Source organism: Asparagus officinalis, chromosome 7 (assembly GCF_001876935.1).
Source record: "Asparagus officinalis chromosome 7, Aspof.V1, whole genome shotgun sequence".
Classification (NCBI taxonomy): domain Eukaryota; kingdom Viridiplantae; phylum Streptophyta; class Magnoliopsida; order Asparagales; family Asparagaceae; genus Asparagus; species Asparagus officinalis.
The window spans coordinates 41,355,605-41,377,139 of NC_033800.1; the positions used below are offsets into that span (position 1 = coordinate 41,355,605).

General features: G+C 37.3%; 2 long non-coding RNA genes across 2 annotated transcripts; one reads left to right on the forward strand and one right to left on the reverse strand.

Annotated features, from left to right (window-relative positions):
* On the reverse strand, positions 5,525-9,000 carry LOC109850904. Its single transcript, XR_002249608.1, has 4 exons — positions 8,795-9,000; positions 8,337-8,705; positions 8,207-8,243; positions 5,525-5,606 (listed from the first exon to the last, which is right to left on the reverse strand). It is a non-coding gene; the product is annotated as an uncharacterized LOC109850904 (long non-coding RNA).
* On the forward strand, positions 12,395-14,609 carry LOC109849687. The gene is made up of 2 exons (XR_002249202.1): positions 12,395-12,479; positions 14,378-14,609. It is a non-coding gene; the product is annotated as an uncharacterized LOC109849687 (long non-coding RNA).

Consider the following 21,535-nt stretch of genomic DNA (forward strand, 5'->3'; position numbering starts at 1 on the left):
TATGGCAAAGAGAAAGAGCACACTGAAGCTGGGAAGTGAACACACAAAAACTCAGTGAAAACAGGTTTTAAAATATAAGCTCTAAGAAAAACAACGTCACTGCTTTTTATAAAAGCTGGGACACTGAGGAAGAAGAAGAGGTGGAGTTTAAATAGGAGAAAAACAACTGTTTAAACCTATCCCTTAATCCCCCAAAATCTGGAACAAAATCGTTGCTGAGATCTGTACTGAGCGGCGCTAAAAAAGGACAAAGTTACCATTTTGAACAATACGGCGGTCGACCGACGGAAATTTCGGTCGACCGCTATACAGGTCGAAAACTAGAAAAACAAGCAGAGGCTTATCCGGTCGACCGAAGGAAGCTCTCGGTCGATCGCGGCGGTCGACCGACGAACTCTCTGCTCCCCAGTGAGGAATGAACATAGGTGCGGTCGACGAGTGCGGTCGACCGCATTCGGATACATCCCAAAACACTGTTTTTGACTCAACTAAAATATTTGGAAAATATTTATTTGACCTCTAAAAATTATGAAACTTTGTAAAATGTTTTTAATGCAAAACACAAACTGTTTTGAAAAGGAATTTTGCAAATAGGTCCTCATACTTGTGAAAAATAGTATTTTGTGAAAAACGCTTAAAAACATAAGTATGAAAACGTGTGTGTGATATCCCAATAGCTTCAAGTGAAGTCAATAACTCTTTGCCTACATTCTAGCACTAGAGAGAAAAATAAAAGATAGCTAATATCCTCTTATAGAATGCAATACTTGAGTCTTGATATAGCTTGAATTTGATGAAGCTTCTATTTGAATTTGTTGTTCTTCAAATAACGTTGCTTCATCACTATGCCTCCTCCTCCTTTGGATATCATCGTTGAGCGCATATTCCATCCAATCCTCCATTTGTGGTACTAACAAGCTTGATATATGATTTCACTACATTTGTACTTAATAAGCCATTAGTACCGATAATGGTGGTTGTAAAACATCATCAAAACATAAGGGCTAACAGTACACACCATAGCATACATCAAGCTATCCACTGCACTGGCATATGGAACTTTGAACATGTAGTCTCGATCCTCCACTAAAACTGGTGACATCGAAGCTGAAAGCTTAAAGTGGGATGCTAATGGAGTACTCACCAGCTTGGTATTACCCTCAAAACTGAACTTCTTCAGCATCTTCTGCAAGTAACTCCTCTGTGTAAGCTTCAATCTCTCCTTCACCCTGTCTCGCTCAATCTCCATACCCAGTATCCTCTTAGCCTCTCCCAGGTCCTTCATCTCAAATTCAGATGATAGCTCCTTTTTCAATTTCCCAATAGCTGAAGTGTTCCTGGAAGCTATGAGCATATCATCAACATACAATAACAAATAAATGTGCTCACCATCCTGTAGCTTGCGCATATAAACACACGGGTCATAAGGGCTCATCGTGTACCCTTGGCCAATCATAAAGCTATCAAATCTCTTGTACCACTATCGCGGTGATTGCTTCAGTCCATAAAGAGATTTCTTTAATTTACACACCAAACTTTCCCTTCCTGTAGCTTTAAACCCCATAGGTTATGTCATGTAGATCTCCTCGTCTAAGTCTCCATGTACAAAGGTCGTCTTCACGTCCATTTGGACCAAATCTAAATCCAGCTGTGCCACCAATGCCAATAGAATCCGAATAGATGAATGCTTTACAATGGGTGAAAATACCTCGTTGTAATCAATGCCCTCAAGCTGTGTATATCCCTTGGCAACCAATATGGCTTTGAACTAAATGTCCCTAATAGAAGATCCCTCCTTCTTAGCATACACCCACTTGCAACCAATAGCTTTCTTACCCTTAGGTAGCTTTGCAAGTTCCCAAGTGTCGTTCTTCTGAAGAGATTGCATCTCCTCCTCCATAGCATTCCTCCACCTAATAGAATCAGGGCTAGACTCTGCCTCCCTGAATGCGGTAGGAACCAAATCATCAACGACCTCCACAGATAAAGCATATGCCACCATGACAGCATCATATCTAGCTGGCCGATGAATCTCTCTCCTCGGTTTATCTGTTACAATGGACCCCTGAGCATGACCTTGTTCCTAAGCCTCACCATCCACTGTATCCTCCACATGCCCGTCTGTCATCTCATCTCCTCCCAGTGTCACACCTGTAGGAGCCTCAATGGACACAGTGCTGTCTGGAGTGGGTGGAGTCACATCAACCTCCACCTGCTGTGATATCCCTCCTGTCTGATCTTCCTCTACCTGCTGAGGAACTCGAGGCTTCATCATGTACGCCTCATCAAATGTGACATCTCTGCTAATGACCATCTTCTTGTCTTGTGGATCCTATAATTTGAAGCCTTTGACACCTTCTCTAAACCCTACAAAGATAGTCTTCCTCGCTCTCGGATTCAACTTCTCATCACTAACATGGAAATAAGCTGGACACCCAAAAATCCGAAGAGTCTCATAATCACTAGCCACAGAACCAGACCAACGCTCCAAAGGAGTCTTCCCCTCTATCGCAGTGCACGACAACCTGTTAACGAGATGGCTCGCATAAACCAGCGCCTCAGCCCAAAAAGATCTAGGTAATCCACTCTGCATCATCATACATCGCACCTTCTCCAGTAAGGTACGGTTCAATCTCTCGGCCACCCCGTTCTGTTGTGGTGTTTCTCTAACTGTGAAGTGTCTTCTAATGCCATGATCCCGGCAAAACTGCAGAAATGGATCATTCTTATACTCTCCACCATTGTTTGAACGAAGAGTCTTCACCTTTCTACCTGTCTGCAGCTCCACTTTCTTCTTCCACTCCACAAATATATCCAGGATCTCATGTTTATGCTTCATGGTATATACTCAATTCCTCCTGGAATAATCATCAATGAAAGTGACAAAATAATTTGCCCCACTAAGCGATGTGTGCTTGGAAGGACCCCAAACATCCATGTGAATATAGTCTAATATACCTTGGATTTTGTGAATAGCGGTGCCGAACTTCACTTTAGTCTTCTTCCCAAGTATGCAATGCTCACACAGCTCCATCTTGCAGGTCTTTGCACCGTTCAAAAGCCCCTGTTTTGCCAATGACTGTAGAGACTTATCTCATGTGTGTCCAAACCTCATGTGTCATAGTGTGGTAGTGTCCTCCTCTGTGTGATAGAAGCAGTCAGACCCCATGTAACTGTCTTACCCTTCAAGTAGTATAGGTTGTTTTCCCTGACACCTCGCGTCACCACCATGGACCCCTTCATGACCTTCAAACTAGCATCTTCTAAGATCACACTATAGCCGGATGCCTCCAAAGTCCCAAGAGAAATGAGGTTCTTCGTCAACTGCGGCACGAACCTCACTTCTTTCAATTCCCTAGTCACCCCGTCATGCATTCTGATTCTGACTGAGCCAATCCCACTAATAGGACAAACATGATCGTTCCCCATGAGCACCACGTCTCCTCTCTTCAACTCCTCAAAGTTAGTAAACCAATCCCTCTTAGGACAAATGTGAAATGTAGCTCCCGAATCAAGCATCCACTCCGTAGAGTCGGCATAACAAACTGACGGCAGTGCGGGACAAGAATAACCTGAAGAATCCGAATCTGAAATGTCACCAACAACCTTAGCAACATTCACCTCTGAAGATTGTACAGCTTTCCCCCTTTGCTTCTGGCTCTATCCTTTAACTTTGGGCACTCATTCTTCCAATGTCCCTTTTCTTTGCAAAAAGCACATTGATTTCTACCAACACTCTTATGGCCACCCCTATTCTTTGATTTTGAGCGGTTGAATCTTTGGCGGTTTGAACTACGACCACCATCGTTCTTCCTCGACTCATAATTTACCAATGTTGAGGTCACCTCCTTGTAGCTAACTGTAGTTCATCCATTTATCATAGTGAGAACAAATGTACCAAACTCATCATCCGGCAACGAACACAATAATAACATTACCTTGTTTTCATCCTCAACCATAATATCCACATTGGCCATATCCGAAATTAGTTTTGTGAAGTTGTTGACATGCTCCCGAATGGAAACTCCCCTCTTCATCTTGAATTGGTAGAACCTTTTCTTCAAATGAAGCATATTCTCAATGCTCTTCGTCAAATACTTTTCATTGAGCGTTTCCCACAATCTCTTTGCCGACGTCTCGTTCATCACATCATAAATGAGATCCGGCGTCAAGCATGACTGAATCACCCCACAAGCTCTACTGTTCATTTTCTTCCAAACCTTGTCTTCAACATCTTCGGGTTTCTCTTGTAGCTCAAGAGTCTCCTCTAAATTTTGTGCATCTAAGGCGTCCATTACTTGATACCTCCATAAGCCGAAATTTATCTTGCCGTCGATTTTAGGAACATAAATTTTAGTATTATTGATGCTCAAACTTTGGATCGCTTTTGTCAAAGTCGATCCTGATGTACTTGTAGCACTTGAACTAGCCTTGCTTGTTTCAACCATATTGTAGATCTACTCTCCCAACAAGAACCCAACAGTGAATCCTTCGAATAAACTCCCAAATCCAACCCGGTGCTCTGATACCACTTGTTGTGCGCCGCGGAAGCCCAATACACAAAATCAATAGCACACACAAGAACCAAAATAGATCACAATAGTCACAAGCAACCCAATCACAGCAAGAACACAAGATACGTAGTTCGGTAATGTGCCTACGTCCACAGGGCAAGGAGGGGGGAGTTTTACTATTAGAAATCAAAGGGAATACAAGTTAGGGTTACAAATCTTACCAAAACCCTCAAATAAGCCATCTCAATCTCTCCAAATGGCTCCAACAATAGAAGCCCCAAATCTCCTCTTAGATCAGCTCAAAATCCTCTCCCACAAACCCTAAAAAACGAGTTTGGGGTATTTATACAACTCACAAACAAAACGGATCTGGAAACAAAACCCAGCCCAACCCGCTTCGACGGTCGACCGCGGCGGTCGACCGTGATCCATCGCGGTCGACCGCGCCAACGGTCCGACGCGATTCTCGCGTCCGACCGCCCACGTTCGCCCCCCGCCGCCACCCATGATCTCCCTGATACCCCATCGCGTCATCGCGAAGGCGCCGCGCGCGCGGGGGCGGGGGGCCGCGTCCGCCTCAACTCCAGAACAGTCCAAAAAACTCCAGAGACTTCTGCGGTCGACCGCAGCGGTCGAGCCGCGCGGCAAAAGCAGAAACTTCTGCGTTCGACCACGGCGGTCGACGCCGCCACTGATCCAGATGTATAGTGACCAATGTACACGAACAGTCGGTCGGACCGCCACGGTCGACCGCCACCCTGTCTGCCTGAATCCTGAGCCTGAAATTCAAATCTACATAATCTTTTGTTGTGATCGCGCAAAAAGATCTGAGATAGTTTTCATTAGGTTGAGTGACAATCTCATATACCTACAAGAGTACTTACCTAGATCCATAAAATTTTCAAACATACGATGATTATTAATTAGTTTAACCAAGGTATTGTGATTTTGATTGTAGTAAATTCTAAAAAATAAAAGATGCTGCTCATTTGGAAGGAGCATGTACATATGTCGCTTACTTGATTACATTCTCAACTTTGATTCCAATGCTCCAGCAACACTGGCTTCTCCCGTCAATGATCGATCAGCATCCTGCATTTAATTCGTTATTAAAACTACCAAAGTATATCTAGTTTAATTTTAGGGAAAAATGCTTCCAGCCCCCAAAAGCTAAGGAAACGTGCTTCCCACCCCCCAAGACTTTGTCAACGGGTGTTTTACCCCCAAAAATAAAGATTCTGTTCTCTGAGCCCCCAAAACACAAAACCCAAAACATTAAAACATGTGAAGACCATAATACCCTTCTCTCTCTCTCTTTCTTTTTTTATTAAAATATGATGAGGATTATTTTATTATTTTTGTTTTCTCTCTCTCTTTATCATGATGTACTAAGATGATAGTTAAAATAATTGATGAGGATTATTTTATTATTTTCGTTTTTTATTACTTTGGTTGTTTGTATTGGGAGATTGTTAAAGTTACGGGTTAATTGTTAAGGTTACGAGTTAATTGTTAATGTTATGGGTCAGTTGTTAAGGTTATGAATCCCCTCTCTCTCTCTCTTTCTTTTTTTATTAAAATATGATGATGATTATTATTTTTCTCTTTCTCTTTATCATGATGTACTAAGATGATAGTTGAAATGATTGATGAAGATTATTTTATTATTTTTATTTTGATTATTTTATTATTTTTATTTTTTATTATTTTGGTTGTTTGTATTGGGAGATTGTTAAAGTTATGGGTTAATTGTTAAGGTTACGAATTAATTGTTAATGTTACGGGCTCTCTCTCTCTCTCTCTCTCTCTCTCTCTCTCTCTCTCTCTCTCTCTCTCTCTATCATGATGTTTTTTTGATGATATTGAAATGATTAAAGAGGATTATTATTTTATTATTTTTGTTTTTTTATTCTTTTTTTATTTTTAGAATATTCGTTGTTAAGGATAATGGTTGGTTGTAAAGGTTATGCATTGATTGTTAAGGTTACGGGTTGGTTGTTAAGGTTAAGGGTTTGTTGTTAAGGTTATGGGTTTGTTGTATAGGTTACGGATTTGTTGTTAAGGTTACGAGTTTAATTGTTAAGGTTATGTGTTTAATTGTTAAGGTTACGGGTTTAATTATTAAGGTTACGTATTTAATTATTAAGTTTACGGGTTTAATTATTACGGTTACGGTTTATTAATTGTTAAGGTTACGGTTTAATTGTTAATGTTACATGTTTAATTATTAAGGTTACGGGTTTAATTGTTAAGGTTACGGGTTTAATTATTAAGGTTACAGTTTTAATTGTTAAGGTTACGGGTTTAATTATTACGGTTATGGTTTTAATTGTTAAGGTTACGGGTTTAATTGTTAAGGTTACGATTTAATTGTTAAGGTTACGGTTTAATTGTTAAGGTTATGGGTTTAATTGTTAATCTTACCGGTTTAATTGTTAATCTTACGGTTTAATTGTTAAGGTTACGAGTTTAATTGTTAAGGTTACGAGGGAGAGAGAAGGGATCCATAACCTTAACAATTGACCCGTAACCTTAACAATTAAACCCGTAACCTTAACAATTAAATTCATAACCTTAACAATTAAACCGTAACCTTAACAATTAATAAACCGTAACCGTAACAATTAAACCCGTAACCTTAACAATTAAACACGTAACCTTAACAATTAAACCCGTAACCTTAACAATTAAACCCGTAACCTTAACAACAAATCTGTAACCTACACAACAAATCCATAACATTAACAACAAACCCTTAACCTTAACAACCAACCCGTAACCTTAACAATCAATGCATAACCTTTACAACCAACCATTATCCTTAACAACGAATATTCTAAAAATACAAAAAGAATGAAAAACGTAAATAATAAAATAATAATCCTCTTTAATCATTTCAATATCATCAAAGAAACATCATGATAGAGAAAGAGAGAGAGAGAGAGAGAGAGAGAGAGAGAGAGAGAGAGAGAGAGAGAGAGAGAGAGAGGGGATACATAACATTAATAACCCGTAACTTTAACAACCTCCCAATACAAACAACCAAAATAATAAAAAACGAAAATAATAAAATAATCCTCATCAATCATTTCAACTATCATCTTAGTACATCATGATAAAGAGAGAGAAAACAAAAATAATGAAATAATCCTCATCATATTTTAATAAAAAAAGAAAGAGAGAGAGAGAGGATTCATAACCTTAACAATTGACCCGTAACATTAACAATTAACTCGTAACCTTAACAATTAACCCGTAACTTTAACAATCTCCCAATACAAATAACCAAAATAATAAAAAACGAAAATAATAAAATAATCCTCATCAATCATTTCAAATATCATCTCAGTACATCATGATAAAGAGAGCGAGAAAACGAAAATAATAAAATAATCTTCATCATATTTTAATAAAAAAAGAAAGAGAGAGAGAAGGGTATTATGGTCTTCACATGTTTTAATGTCTTGGGTTTTGTGTTTTGGGGGCTCAGAGAACAGAATCTTTATTTTTGGGGGTAAAACACCCGTTGACAAAGTCTTGGGGTGGGAAGCATGTTTCCTTAGTTTTTGGGGGCTGGAAGCATTTTTCCCTTAATTTTATACAGATGGCATGCATTACTAATTTTGATATATCCTATCAAAAGTAACACTAAAATAAGAAAAATAATAGAAATTACCACTCACAAGCTTTACCTTTAAATCTCTCAATCTTCAATTTGTAATCTGTCACCTGAAAAGCAAGTCCACATCATATTATTTACACAAGAACTGTCATAACTCATGTGCCTAGAAAATAATGAATTATAGAAAACACCACAATTACCAAGATGTTCATTAGTAAATTCATGTATTGTTTCCACTTGCAAGACTATGATTATACATAGTACTTGCTAAATTTGCTCTAAATTGAGACCGCTCATTTGATGTTCCCATGGATGTTATTGTTTCAACTTCATTATTTTCATTTTGTTCTCCTTCTTCAACCTCATATTCTTCAAGATTATCAATTTCAAATGGATCGTTTTCCGATTCAGGTCTAATAAAGTTATGTAGCAGAACACAAGCCACGATAATCATATTATGGACTTTTATCGGATAATAATAATGACTTCGCAATATTGCCCATCGCCTCTTCAATAGACCAAATGATCTCTCAATGACATTCCTCGCAGCCGAATGCTCCTAAACAACCCTTGAATAGACAAAAAAAAAGGTTGATATGAAAAACAACATATCCTTCCGAAAAAACATCAAGTTATGAATAAAAGATATAAGTATTACCTTGAACCATTTCCACCTCCCATCCATACAGCTTTCCAGAACTGATGAGGGACTTTTTAACAACGTCCTCTGAAGTCTCACAATACAACCAATAATGTTATTAAAATGTCGATTAACACTTTCCATGGATCGAAAATGGCTGAACACAAGCCACGATAATCATTAGAATACACTAGGGTTTGTAAGTAAGCTCTTGCCTTTCGGTCTTTCGCAATGTAAGAACGCCTCAAAGAATTACTCTTCACGGTATGTTTTATGGCTTCATAGAACCAATGAACAACCTTGAATTCAGCATTGACCTCGTCATTCCTCCTCCTATTTTCTTTCCTTACTAATCGAGTCATTATGTAAACATCTTTCAATAGAAAAAAAAAATCTGTCATTTATCATACAAAATCAAAGTCAATATTCAAAATCAAAGAACATAATTTGATAAGTTGTTAATCCCTAAAGTTTGTAATAAAGGTCTTGTTCTTGTTGCTTGTAGATTCCAAGTGAATCCTAAATTAAGGAACACTTGGCCAACTAGACAAACTTAGCTACTTATTTCCTATAGATGATACTTCATCTAATACATTCAATTTTATAAAGCATTATTTGGTTGAGCTATAGATTTTACACTACCATATAATTAATCTACCGCAACAGTTAAGGCGCAACGGTTTTAACTGTTGCGTTAAAGATTTATCGTAACAGTTTTCAGTATCTAATACAACATTTAATGAAAAACGTTGCCATAGACCTAATAATTATTCCTGGACTTAATAATTGTTTGTGGGCTTTGTTCAGGAGCTTTAAGTTTGTAAAGCCCATTGTCCCCACCGCTTAAACGAGAATAGCATCTCTGATCCCAAAAATCGCCGTCAAAAAAGAACCCTAAAATCGTCGTGGCCGTTTCCTCTCCGATCTCATCACTGAACTCGTCGCCGTTTTCCTCTCCGATCTCATCTCCAATATCCTCTCCGATCTCATCGTTGTCGAGCTTGTTGTCATTCTCGTCATCGAACTACCCTCGTTTCAGGTAATTTCTCCTTCCCTGTTTTCTAGGGTTTTCTCCAGAAATCGAGCTCAGATCTCGCTAGCGGGAGCTTTCTAGAGTGTGTTTTCAGCAATCAAGCCCGCAAATTTCATCAATTTTGCAGCTGATGGATGCATTCTCTTAAATGTCCTAGTCTTGCATTTGAAGGGAGTTAGTCAGGTATTTTGCACGTGATTACTTTGAGTTTTTATGAAAATTTGATAGAAGTTTACGGTTATGCTAGTGTACAGTCCGATACAAAACTCATCCTATATATGGGATGTATGATTTTCTTAGTAACCCTCCTGTCTGTAACTTGTGATCGTTTCCAGGATTAAGAAATTTGTTCAGGATTAAGAAATTTCATCAATTTGTTCAGTTATATGGGATGTATGATTTTCTTAGTAACCTTCCTATATATGTGATGCCCATCTTTTGTTCAGTTACATAGCATTTTTTTGTTCAGTTACAGTCCATCTTTTATTCAGTTACATTGATGGATATCCTACAGACTACCTTCTATAATTTGCTAACTTTTACTTAAATTGCAAGTGAGGTTTAAGTACTTTTTGGACCTGTTTAAAAAGAGAACATAAAGCATCTTTTAAGAAAATTGGAAACTGCAAAGAGGTGCACGCGCTGATTCTTGAAGCATAGTGAATTGGTATGCTAAAGGCAGAAAATCTACCAGAAAAAGCGTAGTGCTTAATAAAAGGTAGAAACAATCATATTTGACACAATATAGCTTATTTGCGTTTGCCTGCACATTTGCATTTGCGAGCATGAATTGGTAAGCAAGCCCGTACAATACCAACAGAGAAATCAGAGTATGCAGATAAGCTTAGGATATTAAAAGGATAAAAGCTTGCCTTATGACCAGGTTAGAAGGGAGCATATGAGCAGGTTAAGTAACTGACAATTTTCATAGCCTTGTCCAATCAACGAGCTTATCAACTAGTCCACTCCAGAGCATCTTGCCATGGTCTTCACAGGAAGAGATCCAGAGCTCTTACAGCTTGAATGTTGAAATCAATATTAATGCTCTTAAACTCTTTATTAACACAAAAACATGTACAATTAGATTATAGAACCAATGATGCAAATACTATAATCTTTAGAAAATTGCAGCAAGATTTATACTATTATTTCCTTATATGACTTGCCAATTTCAAGTGCATAGCATTCATCTTTTGTTCCTTTGTGGTTGACTCGAGCGACACTGATAGGTTGGTAACTGCCAAGGAAGAATTTCATGCTATCTTGGGGGTACCCACATTCTGATATTCGCTTTTTATGTGCAACCAGTAACTTCCAGTACTATTTCATGAACAATGACGTACTAAAGGATTGGTAGCCCGACAGGAGTGGTACACATTGGTAAATATAACTCAACAATCAAATAGTTGAGGCGCATGCACCACGGATCAACATCCCAAAATACTCCTAGACAATCTAAACAAAGAGGAACAATTATGGTATTGATGCACAGAATTACAGTCTTCAGTTAAGACATATTTAATATCTAGTTTCCTTCAGACCTACAACATATGGAACTCCGTATCAAACACATCAAATGTTTTAGTGTTACTTACTATGTCAAAAGTTCTCACAAAATGAATGTTTCACAAAGATCATATTGGCCACAATAACTTGAACTCACACTGGAAAATCATGCACATGGTTTGTGCACAAAGACACAAAATCTACTTGAACCATCAAACTAATTAATTTCCTAATACTGAAAGCTTTTGTGTTAGATTGTTATTTTTATAGAAAAGCTATGTCCAGGATACTGTCTTCTTAATTGCTAACCATTTACGCTATGAAGATCTGATATAGATTCTCATTTCAGATGATACCACCATAGACTTTCTGCCAGTGTAGACATAGGAAGGAGTTGTTAGCCCATCAATGGACAATAGATCTTGAACAGATTCTTATTTCATAAAATACAACAGTAGACTTTGTCAGTACAGAAAATAGGAAGGAGCAGTTAACCAATCTATCGTTAGCTATTACTTAATTGCAACAGTTAAAACTGAATTTGACACTTATTATCTTTCTGTAGGAACTAATCTTTTTTATGTAAAAGAGAGAGCAGGCTTAGGTTCTTAGTTTACAATATGTTCAATTCTTGTACAATGTGAGCTTAAGATTGGAGCTTGGATTGCAGTTTAGGTTGTGAACTATGATTATCAAGTTTGGTATTGTTGACTGATTCCATGTGTAGTTAGTTGAAGTGTACTCAATTACAGTGTTGCAGCATTTATATATGTAGTCTTTGTTGCCTTGACACAGGTCAAACCTCTGTGTAGATATTGGACATAGACTTCTACTGCTTTAATTCAACATTAACACACTGTTAACCTATAGTGACATAGATGAATTTATGATCTTGTTAACCTATAGTGACTTCAGTTTATACATGTTTTACTTTGACAAATGCATCCTCGTTATCACTATTCATAACTTGTTAATACTGCAATGGTAGCTACTTAAACAAGTGATCTATATTATTCTTCTCTTAGCTAGTTTTTATTATCTATTTTTCATGTATCTAGTACTTATGTGATTCTTTTCATTTATTACTAGTTAATCACGTCTCTTTAAGCGATGGAAGCAGTGGGTGATTCTAGATCAAGTTCAAAAGAGAAGAGATCATTTGAGGTAATTTTAAATCTAGAATTCTCAATCCTAAATTCATTGTTTGGGAAGCCTAAGAATTTTCAATTCATTAGCCAGCTTATTATGCAATAGGAGTTAGACACCTCACATGTTCCGCCTGTTGGTCCCATATTTAGAGTCCTTGGGAAATTTTTCTTAAAGAACTCATGCTGGCTTTAAATCAGCCAATACAAAATACCAATTTCTCAGTGTTACATTCACAAAACTATTTACTGGACCCCAAAAAAACCAATAAATACTTACTGGGTGTATCTGCCATAAAAGAGGGGATATTGTCCCTCTTACAATTGACAAAACCATCCACATTGATGAGTTTTCCGAACAGATGGGTTCTTTATTCATTTATTGAGCACTTGCTCCCACAAGCTCACACCTCCCATCAAATTAAATATCATGCGCTCAACGTTTGCAACTCAAACTTACTTGAATGAACCCATTCGTAATGAAATTTATGATAGGGAGCTCTTTCAAGTCTGTCGGCGGTGCTAATGTGCACTTCATTGAAAGAGAAAGGACATTGTTACTTTGTTATTTGTCTAATACTTAGTTACTAATTAACTTATCATGTACTTTGTAATTATGGTTATAATGAAGCTACTATGTAATATTTGTTGCATGGGATACTAAACGAAACTGAGAAAAATTGTCTAGTTCATGATATATGCTACTCTCCTGTGATAAGAATATGCAATGTTGTTTGCAGTGTTTGAAACTATGTAACAGAGCATCCATAAGGCACTCTACTAGTTGCCATTATTAAAAAAATATCAAATCATGCTTGAAAACAGGTTCCTAATACATTATGATTTTGGTATTACTTTTTCAAACTTTACCTTTTTGGCTAATAAAGTAATATCTATGCTAGCATGTAACTTTTTGAAAATAGGTTCCTAATACATTATGATTTTGGTATTACTTTTTCAAACAGTACTAAAAATATCTGTTGCGTGAATTACATAAAGATCTGCTTTACCCTCCTCATTTTTATAGTAAAACAATCGTCATCTTTCGTGCGTAACCATTGTTTTCTAATTCAATAATCATCTATATGTTTTTGTAGGAACACATATGACCGTCATATTCTAGAATCATAGCGTTTGCCTTCAAGTTAATTTAGTGGAAAACGAAGCAGAACGGCCAACTTGTCACATTTCAAATCTTATGGGGTCTTTTTGTCACTAATGTAAACCTTAGGACTATCTTCTATAATTCACCCTTATTTATTTAGTTTGGAGTCGTAGTGGCTTATAAGCCAGTTTGACCAGTTGCCATATATGCCCTAAGGTTATGGGTTATAGAGTGATTTTTTTAGTACTGCTAAGGAGAGGAAAGCTTTTGCAACATGGAGAGTGCAAAAATATATCTAGATGGAAAAAGTTTGATTGAGATGGATTTCAAGTTGTGGAGGATGAATATGCACGACTTATTTAGCCAAAAATAGCTAATTCTTTGGTTGGGGGTAGAGAGCAAGCCCGGGTCTATTAACCAAACTTTGAACTGAAATCCAAACTTAGTTAACAGTTTTTGAATTTCAAACATGCATTCAAGTTTCATTATTTATGGAAATTCAAATTTTTATCATACGTCTAAAGAACCAAACTACACTATTATGATATTAGCGGTGTAATTAGTGATCATAGATGAGGAGTTGTTTTTCTTGAACTTTTAGACAAAGGGTTTCTTGAAGATGAAGATAACTGGGGTTTCTTGTAATTTACCCTCGATTGTTTTTCTATTCTGATCCTCATGCTGCACATTGTTGTATACTTGCAGGAACAGACAATCAATATGTTCTCTTAACTTCCTTTTCAAATATCTTTTTTCCCCAATTTTATTATGATCATTGCAAAAATTTTGTTGATTCATGGAAATTTACACAGGTACAGAAATGATGAAAGCCAAGATTGAGATTGATACTGATAGGTTCCTAGTGAGTATTTGACATTGAGGAACAAGTTTTTGGAAACAAATAGAGAATATAGTCTTTGACCGAGAAGTTTCATGTTTTGTAATCAAATGTTGATGTACATTGTTTGAATGTTAGTTCGGTACGATATTTTCTGAGTTGAAATGTTGGTAGTGTGGATTTAATACTTTGTAGTTTTTATACTATACTGATGTATGTTGGCACTTTTCATTATGGTTGATTATGCTCAACATAATCACTTTTATATTGTGTATTAAAATTTGACTTGTTCAAAACTGTTGTGTTAGTTCTTTTAAAACTGTTGCAATAGTTCCAACTGTCGCCGTAGTTTTATCAAAACCATACTTATAGCCTACTAAAACCGTTGTGTTAGATCCTTTAAAACTGTTACAATAGTTCCAACTGTCACCGTAGCTCTATCAAAACCATAGCTTTAGCCTATTAAAACCGTTATGTTAGGTCTTTTAAAACTGTTGTAATAGCTAAAAAAACCGCTGTAGTAGCTTGAAAACAGTCGCAATAGCTCAATCAAAACCGCTGCAATAGCTTAAAAACCGTCGCAATAGCTCAATCAAAACCGTTGCAATGGCTTAAAAACCGCTTGCCTTTTAAAACCGTTGCGTTAGATGTGGGGGCAACGGTTCAAAAACCGTCGCAATAGAGTTCAAAACCGTTACGATAGAGGTAGGGCAACGGCAGCATATGAGGCGGTTTAAGAACCGTCGCACTTGCTCAAGGGCGACGGTTCCATGGCTAGCGCAATGGTTTTGAACCGTTGCGTTAGAGCAAATATGTGATAGTGTTAATTAGTGTTATATAGCCAGACAAACATATCAGTTACAGATATGCCTGAGAATAACATGCCTTTGCAGAAGGAAAACAAATTCATCAAGATGCTACTCAGTAATTAGTACTTTTATCTTGACTATGAGTGATGAAGTGACTACAAATAAGGCCATTCACAATCAAAATAAATACAAGACAATGAAAGTATTCTTTTCCAAGAGCCCAGAGTGTTACTATGGATATGAACAGTCAAAATAAATACAAGACAATGAAAGTATTCTTTTCCAAGAGCCCAGAGTGTTACTATGGATATGAACAGCAAATCAAAAAACCAATTTTGGATTCTTTTCCAAGAGCCCAGAGTGTTACTATGGATATGAACAGCAAATCAAAAAACCAATTTTGGAATTTTTGCCATCATTAGTGTCATTTTGGAATTTGCGACTGTCCTAAGTCACACTGTACTTCAAAAACCACTCCACTTCAACTATCTTGGCTTGCACACTAAATATCCATAATATCAACATAATTATGGATGACTCTGATTGATACCAGAAAGCAAAAACACTTGGCCTTTGATACTTTCTTTTTTTTTTGGTCAATGAAAAACTTTATTCATTTATCAAAATGAAACTTTGTATACATCACTCAACCAGACTGATTAAGCCTGGTACCTCCTCTAGAAGAAAACTTCTTTACAGTTTATCAAATTTCTCCCTAATATGTACAGGAAACTTCTTATTCAAATTTTTTGAGAGGATTAAAATCTTTATAGCTCGGAACAATACTTCAGGCTGACGAGTTTTAGACTGGAGCAACCTCAGATGTCTCTCCTGCCATAGGTGATATACTGCAGATGACAGGGCCATTCTCTTCAAACTTTCAAAGCATCCTTTCTTCTTCAACCTGTAGCTATACCAATATATGATCACATCCCATGAACATGATCTCCAATTGAAGTTTAACCAGTCCATCACTGAATTCCACACTGTTGCAGAATATAAGCATTCAAAAAACAGATGACATCCTGTTTCAGTGTGATTTGAACATAAGACACAGAGATTTTGATTTGCATCTAAAATCCCCATATGACATAGTCTTTCCTTAGTTAGCAATATTGATTGGATAGCTAACCAAAGAATAAAAGGGTGTTTTGGATAATGAAGACCACCCCACACTGTGCCAGTCCAGGCAACTTTCTGTGCAGGTTGCAACAGATTCCTATAAATTGAGGAAATTTGAACTTTTCCACTTTTGCAACAATGTTCAACAATATTTTTCAAATTGCTAATACTCCCAAATCTTTCTATCATCAAGTCTCTAACTTTCAAAAGTTGTTTCCACATCCATGAATCACTAGCCTTCATCCGAACATGCCAAACATCAGAATGTTGTAAATAGTTTCCATGCACCCATTTTATCCAAAGGAGATCTTTCTTAAGATGGACCATCCACAATAGTTTAATGGCAGCAGTATAGTTCCAACTTCTTGCTGAAAATACTCCCAAACCTCCATACTCTTTATCCTGACAGATTGAAGCCCAGGAAACCAGAGGGACTTTATGATCCCAAAGAAAATCAGAGAACATTTTATCAATTTTCTTCAGCACCCTGCATGGTAATATGTAATTGTTGTTGGTAAATAGATAAAATGTGAATTTTGTATTGGAACAGAGAGGCTGAAAATGGATTCTAATTACCACACAAACAAAAACAAATACATTAACCTTTAAATAAGGCCAGTAGAACAACGGAAACAACGTAAGATTAGGAACAACTTAACTAGCCACTAAACCCACTAAATGACTCTGTCAACTAACAAAAAGAACTCATGCTCCTAAACAATAGAAACTAACTTTGAATCAGTCATTCAACACTCCCCCTTGATTCAAAGTTACATACTCCCAATTGTGATCTGAAAATTTGATGCTTGGCAAGGGGAAGAGACTTCGTAAAAATATCTGCTACTTGCTCATCTGTACCACAAAACTCCAGCACTATTATTCCATCAGCTACCAGCTTCCTAATAAAATGATATTGCACATCAATGTGCTTCGTTCTTCCATGAAAAATAGGATTTTTTGTCATTGCAATTGTGGATCTGTTATCACAGAATATCTCCGTAGCTTCACTTTGCTCATAGTTAAAATCAGCAAGTAGTTTCCTTAGCCATATAGCTTGTCGAGTTGCTGCAGTTGCTGCTGTATATTCAGCTTCGAAAGATGACAGAGCTACTGTTTCTTGCTTCTTTAAAATCCATGTCACTGCACTAGAACCAAAGCTAAAACAATTGCCACAAGTGCTCCTTTGATCATCTAAACTTCCTGCCCAATCGCTGTCAGTGAAACCAAATAGCTTGAAATTTGACACATGGGAATACCAAATACCAAAATCAAGTGTTCTAGCTACATTACGAAGGATCCTTTTAGCTGCACCAAAATGTTGTTTTGTGGGATTATGCATAAACCTGGACACAACACTAACAGAGAAAGCAATGTCAGGTCTAGTATGTGTCAAATAATTTAAACCACCACCTAAACTTCTGAATAATCTGGAATTCGCCTTCTCAGTCCCATCTTGTCGCTGCAATTTCTCATTAATATTCATAGGTGTAGCTGCCACGTCACAATTACTCATATTAAACCTGTTCAACAAATCAGCTGCATATTTCTTTTGACACACAAAAATTCCTTCTTCACTTTGCTTTACTTCAAGACCCAAGAAATATTGCAATAATCCCAAATCTGTCATCTCAAAATTTCTCATCATGTTGGACTTAAAATCAACAATTAAAGACTCCGAAGAACCAAAATAAATCATATCATCCACATAAAGACAAACCACCAAAAAAAATCCATTATTTTGCTTCTTCAGGTAAAGAGCATGCTCATTAGCACTTCTAATGAATCCACTAACTTGAAAGAAAGCATCAATTTTGCTATACCATGCACGTGGAGCTTGCTTCAGCCCGTAAAGAGCTTTTCTTAACATATAGACCTTGTTCTCACTGCCATCGATAACAAAGCCCTCAGGTTGCGTAACATAAACCTCCTTTTCTAAGTCACCATTTAAGAAAGCAGATTTCACATCAAATTGATACACAGGGAGTTGCATTTGAGCAGCTAAAGCCAACATGACTCTGACAGTTTCAAATCGAGCAACGGGAGAGAAAGTATCATCAAAATCAATACCTGGCAACTGTGGGTATCCTTTGGCCACGAGCCGAGCTTTTTGCTTTTGAATACTTCCATCAGCATTGTACTTTGTTCGGAACACCCACTTGAGCCCTATAATATTTTTTGCCTTCTGGAACATTAACCAATTCCCATGTTGAATTTTTTTTAATGGCTTGCATCTCCTCTGCCATAGCAAACTGCCACTTGGGTTCTTTTGCTGCTTCTTCAAAACAAATTAGGTCAGAGGCAAATAAAGCAAAGTTACAGGAAGCATAAATTTCTTTTAAGGATCTGAATTTTCTTGGTGGCGTTTCACTTAAAGAGCTAGATGATGGGGAACTTGCTGGACTAGTGTTGCTACTACCACCAAGTGAAGAAGAATGAGAACTTGCAGGTGATAAGACTCCAGGTGATGGTGGTTCTTCTTGCTGAACAATGTCATCTGTAGAAACTTGAATTGCAGCACCTTCCTTGGTAACATTCCCCTCCCAGACAGCTTTTTCATTAAACACAACATTCCTACTGATTATCACCTTGCCACTTATTGGATTATATAGACGATATGCTTTGGATTGAGGACTATAGCCAATAAATATGCAGTTTTCAGATTTTTCATCAAGCTTAGAACGAGAATCAACCAAAGCATACGCAACACAACCAAATATTTTTAATTGGCTCACCCGAGGCTTATTACCTCTCCATGCTTCATATGGTATTTGATTGAGAACGACTCTTGTTGGAGAGATATTCAAGAGAAACACTGATGTTGCAACAGCTTCTCCCCAAAATTTATTTGGAAGTCCCTTTGCCTTCAACATACTCCTTGCCATTTCCACCACTATACGATTTTTTTGCTCCGCAACGCCGTTTTGCTGTGGCATGTATGGTGCTGTAAGTTCCCTGCGTATGCCATGCTCATCACAAAAATTAGTGAAATTATTAGACAAAAATTCACCGCCTCGATCAATTCTTAGTGCTTTTATGCTTCTGCCACTTTACTTTTCCACCAAAGATTTAAATTTCTTGAAATTCTCAAATGTTTCTGATTTAGATTTCAAGAAATAGAACCAACTCATACGACTATAATCATCTGTTAATAGCAAAAAATAACGACTTCCTCCAAGTGACTCAGTGTTCATAGGCCCACACAAATCAGCATGCACAAGTTCAAGACAATTTGAAGCTCTCCATGACTTTCCAACAGGAAACGATCGTCTACCCTGTTCCCATAGACACATCCTTCGCAAAAGACAATTTCACCAATTTCTGGCAAGCCAACAACCATTTCTTTCTTGCTTAAAAGTTTCAAACCATTCACATTCAAATGTCCATAGCGCAAATGCCATAATTCAGTCTCATTATTCCCTCTAACAGCTAAGGCTTTATTCACCACATTTGAAACATCAAGAGGAAACATTCTGTTTTGTGTCATATGAACATCTGCAATAGTTTGACCAGAACTTTTATCACTAACAACACATGAATTACCATCAAACACAACCTTATATCCACTATTCATTAATTGTCCAACACTCAACAGGTTATGAGCTAAACTAGGCACAAACTTCACATCATAAAGAAGTTTGACATCACCTTGTAACGACTTGATGGCAATTGTATCTTTCCCTTCTACTTGCATTTGCTTATTGTCTCCAAGTCGAACCTCACCTTTTTGTGATTCATCAAGCTCTTTAAACAATGACTTTGCCCCAGACATGTGATTAGAGCATCCACTGTCCAAAACCCAAACTGCGCTGCTGCTTAGTGAATCTTGTATAGGTGAATGGGCCACGAACAACCTGCTCTCTTCTTCAACCTTCTCTGTAAAATTTGCTTGCTTTTGCTCATCCCTCTGTTTAGTCCAGCAATTGGCTTCTTTGTGATTGAATCTCTTGCAATAATGACATTGAATGGTGCTTCTATTTTGCCGTTGTCCAGCAAATCGACCTCTTCCTCTTCCACCACCTTGACCTCTACTGTCACCACGATCTCGATAACCTCCTCTACCTTGTCCACGGCCTGCTAAATATTCTATTTTCTCCTTATGGGAAAACTCCCCCTTCACCTGAAAAGCCTTCTCCTCTATCTTTTCAGTTGATTGATTAAGCCTATCTTCATGAGCTAGCAAAGAGCACATCAATTCATCAAAGGAATAGGTGGTCAGATCCTTTGACTCTTAAATTGCAGCAACAACATGATTAAATTTTGAGGTTAAACTCCTTAAAACCTTACACACAACAGTTTGGGAACTTATGCTATCACCATATGACTTCATATGATTCACTAATGCAGATACACGAGACAAATATTCTTGCACAGATTCTTTGTCTTTCATCGATAAAGTTTCAAAATCACGATGAAGTGTTTGCAACTTAACACCAATTACCCTTTCATCACCCATGTACTCTTTTCTTAGGATCTCCCATGCCTCTTTGGAAGTAGTTGCCGCTACAAGACGGGGGAAAATTTCTTCATCAACTGCTTGCTGAATGAAGAAGAGGGCTTTTGTGTCCTTCTTTCGGTTGTCCCGCAAATTTGCGTCGGCCTCCTTATCATCCCTTGGTTCTATGAATCCATTTTCCGCTATGTCCCAAAGCTCTTGAGACCGAAACAGAGTCTTCATTTTAAGACTCCAAAAGTGATAATTTTGCCCTTTGAAGATTGGAATTAGAGGCTGAGAAGAGGAATTGAAGCTGATGTTTGCCATGTGTCTCCTGCGTGTGGAGAAGAGAAGGGATTGAAACCTGATGAATAACTCTGATACCACAAATGTTGGTAAATAGATAAAATGTGAATTTTGTATTAGAACAAAGAGGCTGAAAATGGATTCTAATTACCACACAAACAAAAACAAATACATTAACCTTTAAATAAGGCCAGTAGAACAACGGAAACAACGTAAGATTAGGAACAACTTAACTAGCCACTAAACCCACTAAATGACTCTGTCAACTAACAAAAAGAACTCATGCTCCTAAACAATAGAAACTAACTTTGAATCAGTCATTCAACAATTGTTTGTCCAAAAAAGATGAACACCTAAGATGACAGATTTAATCAATTATAACATCCCTGCATAAGAAAGAGTTTTTCTTTGTTGCCAATGATGAAACTTCTATGAAATTTTACTGATCAAGGGGGAACAATCT